The following is a 10,000-nucleotide window of genomic DNA, read 5'->3' on the forward strand; positions in this document are numbered from 1 at the left end:
TTTTCCAAGTTTCGTACGTCAATCAACATACATCCCAGAAAAAATCATCTCTCTAACTATCCTGGTTATAAAAGTTGTATCGGAACATTTCACGTCGAAAAAGAACATAGGCGAAAAAGGACGTGAACATTATTCCTTATAAAAACCAAACCCGACCATGGATTTTGATTCTGATTGTTGATTATCGCTATTAGAACACATTAGGAGGCAACCAAATCAAATTTGAGAAAATTCCACGATCAGAAAATTTTTTTCGAAAAAAAAAAAAAAATTCGAGAACACCTCGGTCATGGCAAGTTATTTCCCACAATCCATTCCCCAATCAACGTACATCCCAGAAAAAATCATCTCTCTAACTATCCTGGTTCAAAAGTTGTATCGGAACATTTTCACGTCGAAAATATATCTCTAAGTCCAGACCGATGCACCACGTAATCTCGGGCAGACCGATGCACAACGTAAATGACGATCGGGACCGGGGCGATCGGTCGTATCTGACACCAGCCGGCTCGGTTCTAACATCGTCAATGAGTCGGGGTTGAAAAAAAGGACGTGAACATTATTCCTTATAAAAACCAAACCCGACCATGGATTTTGATTCTGATTGTTGATTATCGCTATTAGAACACATTAGGAGGCAACCAAATCAAATTTGAGAAAATTCCACGATCAGAAAATTTTTTTCGAAAAAAAAAAAAAAATTCGAGGACACCTCGGTCATGGCAAGTTATTTTCCACAATCCATTCCCCAATCGACGTACATCACAGAAAAAATCATCTCTCTAACTATCCTGGTTCAAAAGTTGTATCGGAACATTTTCACGTCGAAAATATATCTCTAAGTCCAGACCGATGCACCACGTAATCTCGGGCAGACCGATGCACAACGTAAATGACGATCGGGACCGGGGCGATCGGTCGTATCTGACACCGCCGGCTCGGTTCTAACATCGTCAATGAGTCGGGGTTGAAAAAAAGGACGTGAACATTTTTCCTTATAAAAATCAAACCCGATCATGGATTTTGATTCTGATTGTTGATTATCGCTATTAGAACATATAAGGAGGCAACCAAATCAAATTTGAGAAAATTCCACGATCAGAAAATTTTTTTTCGAAAAAAAAAAAAAATCGTAATCACCTCGGTCATGGCGAGTTATTTTCCGTATTTCATTCCACAATCAACGTACAACATAGAAGAAATCATCTCTCTAACTATCCTGGTTCAAAAGTTGTATCGGAACATTTCACGTCGTAATATCTCGCCAAGTCCAGACCTCGGCGATAGGTAGTATCTGACACCGTCCGCTCGGGACTGACATCGACTTGGACTCGGGCTGATGATGGGGAGGCGTTTAAGGACGTGAACATTTTTCCTTATAAAAATTAAAGTCGACAATGAATATTGATTCTGATTACTGATTTACGCTTTAAAAACACATTAGAAGGCAACCAAATCGAATTTGAGGAAATTCCACGATCAGAAAATTTTTTTCGAAAAAAAAAAAAATCCGAAAAATATTTTTCGATTCCTATTACTGATTTACTCTTTTAGAACACATTAGGAGGCAACCAAATCAAATTTGAGAAAATTCCACAATCAGAAAATTTTTTTCGAAAAAAAAAAAAATTCGAGGACACCTCGGTCATGGCAAGTTATTTTCCACAATCCATTCCCCAATCGACGTACATCACAGAAAAAAATCATCTCTCTAACTATCCTGGTTCAAAAGTTGTATCGGAACATTTTCACGTCGAAAATATATCTCTAAGTCCAGACCGATGCACAACGTAAACTAGGGCTGAACCGATGCACCACGTAATATCGGGCAGACCGATGCAGAACGTAAACTCGATCATACCGATGCTTCACGTAATCTCGATCTTACCGATGCACCACGTAAACAAGGGCAGACCGATGCAGAACGTAAAGTAGATCTTACCGATGCACCCCGTAATCTCGATCTTACCGATGCACCACGTAATCTCCATCTTACCGATGCACCACGTGAACTGGATCTTACCGATGCAGAACGTGAATTGGATCTTACCGATGCACCACGTAAACTCGATCATACCGATGCACCACGTAATCTCGGGCAGACCGATGCACAACGTGAATGACGATCGGGACCGGGGCGATCGGTCGTATCTGACACCGCCGGCTCGGTTCTAACATCGTCAATGAGTCGGGGTTGAAAAAAAGGACGTGAACATTTTTCCTTATAAAAATCAAACCCGATCATGGATTTTGATTCTGATTGTTGATTATCGCTATTAGAACATATAAGGAGGCAACCAAATCAAATTTGAGAAAATTCCACGATCAGAAAATTTTTTTCGAAAAAAAAAAAAAAATCGTAATCACCTCGGTCATGGCGAGTTATTTTCCGTATTTCATTCCACAATCAACGTACAACATAGAAGAAATCATCTCTCTAACTATCCTGGTTCAAAAGTTGTATCGGAACATTTCACGTCGTAATATCTCGCCAAGTCCAGACCTCGGCGATAGGTAGTATCTGACACCGTCCGCTCGGGACTGACATCGACTTGGACTCGGGCTGATGATGGGGAGGCGTTTAAGGACGTGAACATTTTTCCTTATAAAAATTAAAGTCGACAATGAATATTGATTCTGATTACTGATTTACGCTTTAAAAACACATTAGAAGGCAACCAAATCGAATTTGAGGAAATTCCACGATCAGAAAATTTTTTTCGAAAAAAAAAAAAATCCGAAAAATATTTTTCGATTCCTATTACTGATTTACTCTTTTAGAACACATTAGGAGGCAACCAAATCAAATTTGAGAAAATTCCACAATCAGAAAATTTTTTTCGAAAAAAAAAAAAATTCGAGGACACCTCGGTCATGGCAAGTTATTTTCCACAATCCATTCCCCAATCGACGTACATCACAGAAAAAATCATCTCTCTAACTATCCTGGTTCAAAAGTTGTATCGGAACATTTTCACGTCGAAAATATATCTCTAAGTCCAGACCGATGCACAACGTAAACTAGGGCTGAACCGATGCACCACGTAATATCGGGCAGACCGATGCAGAACGTAAACTCGATCATACCGATGCTTCACGTAATCTCGATCTTACCGATGCACCACGTAAACAAGGGCAGACCGATGCAGAACGTAAAGTAGATCTTACCGATGCACCACGTAATCTCGATCTTACCGATGCACCACGTAATCTCCATCTTACCGATGCACCACGTGAACTGGATCTTACCGATGCAGAACGTGAATTGGATCTTACCGATGCACCACGTAAACTCGATCATACCGATGCACCACGTAATCTCGGGCAGACCGATGCACAACGTAAATGACGATCGGGACCGGGGCGATCGGTCGTATCTGACACCGCCGGCTCGGTTCTAACATCGTCAATGAGTCGGGGTTGAAAAAAAGGACGTGAACATTTTTCCTTATAAAAATCAAACCCGATCATGGATTTTGATTCTGATTGTTGATTATCGCTATTAGAACATATAAGGAGGCAACCAAATCAAATTTGAGAAAATTCCACGATCAGAAAATTTTTTTCGAAAAAAAAAAAAAAATCGTAATCACCTCGGTCATGGCGAGTTATTTTCCGTATTTCATTCCACAATCAACGTACAACATAGAAGAAATCATCTCTCTAACTATCCTGGTTCAAAAGTTGTATCGGAACATTTCACGTCGTAATATCTCGCCAAGTCCAGACCTCGGCGATAGGTAGTATCTGACACCGTCCGCTCGGGACTGACATCGACTTGGACTCGGGCTGATGATGGGGAGGCGTTTAAGGACGTGAACATTTTTCCTTATAAAAATTAAAGTCGACAATGAATATTGATTCTGATTACTGATTTACGCTTTAAAAACACATTAGAAGGCAACCAAATCGAATTTGAGGAAATTCCACGATCAGAAAATTTTTTTCGAAAAAAAAAAAAATCCGAAAAATATTTTTCGATTCCTATTACTGATTTACTCTTTTAGAACACATTAGGAGGCAACCAAATCAAATTTGAGAAAATTCCACAATCAGAAAATTTTTTTCGAAAAAAAAAAAAATTCGAGGACACCTCGGTCATGGCAAGTTATTTTCCACAATCCATTCCCCAATCGACGTACATCACAGAAAAAATCATCTCTCTAACTATCCTGGTTCAAAAGTTGTATCGGAACATTTTCACGTCGAAAATATATCTCTAAGTCCAGACCGATGCACAACGTAAACTAGGGCTGAACCGATGCACCACGTAATATCGGGCAGACCGATGCAGAACGTAAACTCGATCATACCGATGCTTCACGTAATCTCGATCTTACCGATGCACCACGTAAACAAGGGCAGACCGATGCAGAACGTAAAGTAGATCTTACCGATGCACCACGTAATCTCGATCTTACCGATGCACCACGTAATCTCCATCTTACCGATGCACCACGTGAACTGGATCTTACCGATGCAGAACGTGAATTGGATCTTACCGATGCACCACGTAAACTCGATCTTACCGATGCACCACGTAATCTCAATCTCACCGATGCACCACGTGAACTGGATCTTACCGATGCAGAACGTGAATTGGATCTTACCGATGCACCACGTAAACTCGATCATACCGATGCACCACGTAATCTCGGGCAGACCGATGCACAACGTAAATGACGATCGGGACCGGGGCGATCGGTCGTATCTGACACCGCCGGCTCGGTTCTAACATCGTCAATGAGTCGGGGTTGAAAAAAAGGACGTGAACATTTTTCCTTATAAAAATCAAACCCGATCATGGATTTTGATTCTGATTGTTGATTATCGCTATTAGAACATATAAGGAGGCAACCAAATCAAATTTGAGAAAATTCCACGATCAGAAAATTTTTTTCGAAAAAAAAAAAAAAATCGTAATCACCTCGGTCATGGCGAGTTATTTTCCGTATTTCATTCCACAATCAACGTACAACATAGAAGAAATCATCTCTCTAACTATCCTGGTTCAAAAGTTGTATCGGAACATTTCACGTCGTAATATCTCGCCAAGTCCAGACCTCGGCGATAGGTAGTATCTGACACCGTCCGCTCGGGACTGACATCGACTTGGACTCGGGCTGATGATGGGGAGGCGTTTAAGGACGTGAACATTTTTCCTTATAAAAATTAAAGTCGACAATGAATATTGATTCTGATTACTGATTTACGCTTTAAAAACACATTAGAAGGCAACCAAATCGAATTTGAGGAAATTCCACGATCAGAAAATTTTTTTCGAAAAAAAAAAAAATCCGAAAAATATTTTTCGATTCCTATTACTGATTTACTCTTTTAGAACACATTAGGAGGCAACCAAATCAAATTTGAGAAAATTCCACAATCAGAAAATTTTTTTCGAAAAAAAAAAAAATTCGAGGACACCTCGGTCATGGCAAGTTATTTTCCACAATCCATTCCCCAATCGACGTACATCACAGAAAAAATCATCTCTCTAACTATCCTGGTTCAAAAGTTGTATCGGAACATTTTCACGTCGAAAATATATCTCTAAGTCCAGACCGATGCACAACGTAAACTAGGGCTGAACCGATGCACCACGTAATATCGGGCAGACCGATGCAGAACGTAAACTCGATCATACCGATGCTTCACGTAATCTCGATCTTACCGATGCACCACGTAAACAAGGGCAGACCGATGCAGAACGTAAAGTAGATCTTACCGATGCACCACGTAATCTCGATCTTACCGATGCACCACGTAATCTCCATCTTACCGATGCACCACGTGAACTGGATCTTACCGATGCAGAACGTGAATTGGATCTTACCGATGCACCACGTAAACTCGATCTTACCGATGCACCACGTAATCTCAATCTTACCGATGCACCACGTGAACTGGATCTTACCGATGCAGAACGTGAATTGGATCTTACCGATGCACCACGTAAACTCGATCTTACCGATGCACCACGTAATCTCGATCTTACCGATGCACCACGTGAACTGGATCTTACCGATGCAGAACGTGAATTGGATCTTACCGATGCACCACGTAAACTCGATCTTACCGATGCACCACGTAATCTCAATCTCACCGATGCACCACGTGAACTGGATCTTACCGATGCAGAACGTGAATTGGATCTTACCGATGCACCACGTAAACTCGATCTTACCGATGCACCACGTAATCTCGATCTTACCGATGCACCACGTAATCTCAATCTTACCGATGCATCACGTAATCTCGATCTTACCGATGCAGAACGTAAACTCGATCATACCGATGCACCACGTTATCTCGGCAGACCGATGCAGAACGTAAAAAAAAAGCTTACAGCACGCGGTGTTCCCAAGCGGTCACCCATCCAAGTACTAACCGCGCCCGACGCTGCTTGGCTTCAGTGTTCTGACGAGAACTGGCAATTTCAGCGTGGTATGGCCGTAAACAACATATATTGCGATATTTTCTATGATATCTCACTTTTTGGGAGCGGAAAGGACGTGAACGTTTTTCCTCATAAAAAATGAAATAACTTTTGGATATTAATTCTGATTGTTGATTTAAGCTTTAAGAACACATTAGGACATATCTCAATGAAATTTGAGGGATTTCCGAAATCGAAAAATATTTTTCGAAAAAAAAAAAAAATCCCAGAAGACCTCGGTCATCTCAAGTTTATTTCCATATTCTATTACACAATCAACGTACATCACAAAAGGAACCATCTCTCTAACTATCACAGTTAAATTTTTGTATCGGAACATTTCACGTCGGAATATCTCGCTAAGTCCAGACCGGGGAGATCGGTCGCATCTGACACCGTCCGCTCCGGTCTAACATCGTCTTGGAGTCGGGGTAACGATGGAGAGGCGTTTAAGGACGTGAACATTTTTCCTTATAAAAATTAAAGTCGACAATGAATATTGATTCTGATTACTGATTTACTCTTTTAGAACACATTAGAAGGCAACGCAATCAGATTTGAGGAAATTTAAAGATCAGAAAATTTTTTTCGAAAAAAAAAAAAATTCAAGAACACCTGGGTCATGGCAAGTTATTTCCCACAATCCATTCCACAATCAACGTACAACATAGAAGAAATCATCTCTCTAACTATCCTGGTTCAAAAGTTGTATCGGAACATTTCACGTCGAAATACCTCGCCAAGTCCAGACCGGGGCGATAGGTAGTATCTGACACCGTCCGCTCGGGACTGACATCGACTTGGACTCGGGCTAATGATGGGGAGGCGTTTAAGGACGTGAACATTTTTCCTTATAAAAATTAAAGTCGACAATGAATATTGATTCTGATTACTGATTTACGCTTTAAAAACACATTAGAAGGCAACCAAATCAAATTTGAGGAAATTCCAAAATCAGAAAATTTTTTTTCAAAAAAAAAAAAATCCGAAAAATATTTTTCGATTCTGATTACTGATTTACTCTTTTAGAACACATTAGAAGGCAACGAAATCAAATTTGAGTAAAATCCAAAATCAGAAAATATTTTTCGAAAAAAAAAAAAAATTCGAGAACACCTCGGTCATGGCAAGTTATTTTCCACAATCCATTCCCCAATCAACGTACATCCCAGAAAAAATCATCTCTCTAACTATCCTGGTTCAAAAGTTGTATCGGAACATTTTCACGTCGAAAATATATCTCTAAGTCCAGACCGATGCAGAACGTAAACTCGATCATACCGATGCTTCACGTAATCTCGATCTTACCGATGCACAACGTAAACTAGATCACACCGATGCAGAACGTAAACTCGATCTCACCGATGCACCACGTGAACTGGATCTTACCGATGCAGAACGTGAATTGGATCTTACCGATGCACCACGTAAACTCGATCTTACCGATGCACCACGTAATCTCGATCTTACCGATGCACCACGTGAACTGGATCTTACCGATGCAGAACGTGAACTCGATCTTACCGATGCACCACGTAAACTAGGGCTGACCGATGCATCACGTAAACGACGATCGAGAGGCGCGAAAGGACGTGAACGTTTTTCATTATAAAAATTGAAATAAATGATAAATAATGATTCTGATTGTTGATTATCGTTTTTAATATGCATTAGTAGGCAACCAAATGAAATTTGAGGAAATTCCGATAACAGAAAATTTTTTCGAAAAAAAAAAAAATTCATGAAATCCTCGGTCATCGCAAAATATTTACCATATTCTGTTCGATAATCAACGTATATTTAAGAAGGAATCATATCTGTATCTATCTTGGTTCAAATTTTGTATCGGAACATTTTGACCAAAGTCCGAGCTTCGGCCGAAACAGACACCGCTGACCTGGCCTATCGATCGACCGAGAGTCGGGGATAGAGCGTAAGTGTTGTCTGGAGGGGAACCCTGTGCTCTCCTGACATATATAGGGAAGGTGGTCGCGTTGGGCGATGCAGAACGTTTGGATCGGGAATTATATTTTTGGTTCAGCTATTGGAATATGGTTTATTGTTGGTATATATTGGCGAAATAACGTTCTTACTGACTGGGGATATTCATAAAAATGAGTCCGGAGATTTTCAGATCGAAGTCCGAGTGATCCGACTTGGAAGGCGTGTTGGGTGGGTCGAGATGGCTTAGATCGATCAGACGAGGCGGGCTAAGTGTTGACGTCATGCATCGGTCCATTTTCAGATTGAGTCCGAGTAATCCGACTTTGAAAGAGTGTTGGGTGCGTCGAGACTGTTTAGATAGATCGGACGAGGCGGACTAGGTGTTAACGACATGCATCGGTATATTTTCTGATCGGAGTCCGAAGAAATCGGCCCTAGTAGGCGCAGCGGACGGTCGAGACGGCCTCGGTGGGTCGGATCGATCGGGAAAAGTTTGCTAAATCGTGTCTGGAGGGGAACCTTGGGTTCTCCTGACATATATAGGGGATAAGGTTTGGGTGGACGATTCTTCACGTAAAAGTTGAGTAATTTATTTTTCGATAAGCTTTTGGATATTGATGAGAAGTATATGTATATCTTCGATTAAAAGAATTCTTACCGTCTCGATGTATATTATATTAGATATATAAGAAATAGTTAACGTGATGCATCGGCCGATTTCCGGATCGGAGTTCGAGAGATGCGACTTTCGATGCGCGATGGGTGGATCGAGACGGCCTAGATCGATCGGACGAGGCGGACTAGGTGTTAACGACATGCATCGGCGGATTTTCTGATCGGAGTCCGAAGAAATCAGCTCTAGTAGGCGCGGCGAACGGTCGAAACGGCCTCGATCGATCGGACGAGGCGGACTAGGTGTTAACGACATGCATCGGCGGATTTTCTGATCGGAGTCCGAAGAAATCAGCTCTAGTAGGCGCGGCGAACGGTCGAAACGGCCTCGGTGGGTCGGATCGATCGGGAAAAGTTTGCTAAATCGTGTCTGGAGGGGAATCCGGGGTTCTCCTGACATATATAGAAGGGGTGGAGAATGGGTCCTGTCCTAGACTGTTTGGAGTTCTTTTTAGGATGATATTCAGTTGGTAAGTGGTAGACCCGAATCCGACCTCGGCGTTTGGGTACTGGCAAGGTGTGTTGGTTTCGGCTTTCGCATCTTGGGTCGCTTTCGTCAACCTCATGCAGCGAGGTCGCGGTCCGCTTCGTCTCTTTGTAGTCGAATGGCCTTTAAGCGACCAACCTTAAAATCGTGATCCTCTGCCCGTTGCGGGTTATGTTCACAAAAAATTTGCAACCACTCAATTCGTTCCGAGCGACAAATATTGTTGAATCTCGAATCACCGTGTCGTTATATTCACATGTATAGCGAAGGGTCGAGATGGAATGTGTATAAGAAATTAGTTGATAGCCGGGGGTTCGTATTATATATGGACGCCTTGGCGAGGGATTGTTTCTAGAAACTTTCTCATTTTTGATCGGTGTTTTGTCCGAGATGATGATGATGTATATATAGCTTGAGTCTCATGCTGACTGGGGGCTGTTACGTCGTTTCGTCGAGGA

At 41.5% G+C, this 10,000-nt stretch overlaps 1 non-coding gene across 1 annotated transcript; it reads right to left on the minus strand.

Moving 5' to 3' along the window:
• Positions 1–6,342: 6,342 nt before the first annotated feature.
• On the minus strand, positions 6,343–6,461 carry LOC123688310. The gene has a single exon (XR_006749838.1). It is a non-coding gene; the product is annotated as a 5S ribosomal RNA (ribosomal RNA).
• Positions 6,462–10,000: the final 3,539 nt, after the last annotated feature.

Source organism: Harmonia axyridis, chromosome X, assembly GCF_914767665.1.
Source record: "Harmonia axyridis chromosome X, icHarAxyr1.1, whole genome shotgun sequence".
In the NCBI taxonomy this organism is placed as follows: Eukaryota; Metazoa; Arthropoda; class Insecta; order Coleoptera; family Coccinellidae; genus Harmonia; species Harmonia axyridis.